General features: G+C 63.9%; 1 protein-coding gene across 1 annotated transcript in view; it reads left to right on the forward strand.

Moving 5' to 3' along the window:
* Window positions 1-1,395: 1,395 nt before the first annotated feature.
* Window positions 1,396-1,514, forward strand: part of Sp6 (Sp6 transcription factor) — a gene marked incomplete in the record, with an annotated part of 5,568 nt that continues 5,449 nt past the window's right edge. Inside the window, 1 exon segment of the mRNA XM_005394262.2 lies at window positions 1,396-1,514.

The following is a 1,514-nucleotide window of genomic DNA, read 5'->3' on the forward strand; positions in this document are numbered from 1 at the left end:
CCCTGGTTGTCAAGATGAAGGAATCGAGCTTTAGACAAGAGGGAGACGCACACATTGATCAGACACTGCCTCTGGCTAACAACCCATGCAGCTTTGACGGGGCGACCACGCACACAGAGACTGGCTTTCCAATGGCTGCGGATTTTAAGTTAAACTCTGTGTCTTTGCTGTGTCCGAAACCGGGAATGCAGGACAGTGTGCGTGAAAGGGGGCTGCAGGAGCGAGACTGCATCAGCCTAAATTCCAGCAGGACTCTGGGAAATGAACTGTAGGTGCAAAGGGGGAAAACCCGAAAATATGAAAAGCCAGTGTTCAAGTGCACGGGGGAAGCAAACTCCAGCACGGAAAGAAACACAGACACTGATCAGAGATCACCTGCATAAAAAGTGTCATCTCTGGAAGGCAGTACAGACAACACCCAGGAAGGGCCACCTCCAGGCGCAGGCTAAGGGCAGGGAGTGGGGTCTCCCGTCCACCAGCATCTGGTGGGGGGAGGGCCTCAGCTGACTGGGATCTTTAGAGAAGTTTTTAGGGGAGTGCCAGGAACCCTGGAATTTCGCCTGACGGTTCCATTGTGTCCGTGCCTCTGTTTTGCCCAAAGAGCTTCAGGACTTCTCCCCAAAGTGAAGTATTCCCACAGAATCGGGAGAACTGGCTGCAAGGGCTCCCCAGTTCTGTCCAGCAGTGTCCCCGCCCAGGGCCACGCAGAGCCCTGGCCAGACTTCAGTCCGGCGAGGCTGAGCCCCTCGGGACGCGGGGCAGGCGCTTTGGACGGGGGCAGCGGTGGGAGGCGCCGGGGTTCCGTGTACGCCGAGGTGGAGGGCGAACTCGGAGGGGTCTGGGAGATCGGGGTGGGGGCAGGCAGAGACCCGCGGATGGGGCAAGAAATGGGGGGTACCTAGAAAGGTGAGAGGCCGGGGGGGGGGGCATGGGAAGCCCGAGGAGGGAGGGCGGGGCGGGTGCTATTGGAGAGAAGCGGAGGGGGTCAGATTCCCCAGCACAGGCCTTCGAGCGGACTGGACACGTTCTTGGCCCTCAGTCCTGTTTCCTGCCTAACTCCCCGGGTCGGGCGAAGCAATGGGCGCCCTAAAAAGGGTGGCTCAGTAGCACCCTCAGGGTCCCCCTCCCCCGTGGCCCCAAGCGCTGCACAGCATCCCGGAGCAGGCCGAGCTTGCTGGAGGGCAGTTTCCCACCCGACAAGGGCCCCTCGGCCAGGGAGTGGAGCGGACAGGGCCAGGGAGGAGCCTCGATCGCCAGCCCCCCGCCCCCTCCTTCCTCACGGCTGGGCCCGGCCGGGCGTCCCCGCGCGCCTGCAAGGGTTAAAGGAGGCTGCAGGTGAGGTGGGCGGGGCCGCGGGCCGGGGAGGAAAAAGGAGCGCAGGGCGAGGATGCGGCAGAGCGCGCGGTGAGTCACGGGGAGCTGGCCTCGCTTGCTCGCTCGCCCGCCCGATCCCAGCTCCCGCCCACCCTCGCCTCCCGCCGGCTGCCGGGGACCCCGGCTCTGCCCGCGCCGCC

This window comes from Chinchilla lanigera, unplaced genomic scaffold, assembly GCF_000276665.1.
Source record: "Chinchilla lanigera isolate Chin_1 unplaced genomic scaffold, ChiLan1.0 scaffold00050, whole genome shotgun sequence".
Lineage (NCBI taxonomy): Eukaryota > Metazoa > Chordata > Mammalia > Rodentia > Chinchillidae > Chinchilla > Chinchilla lanigera.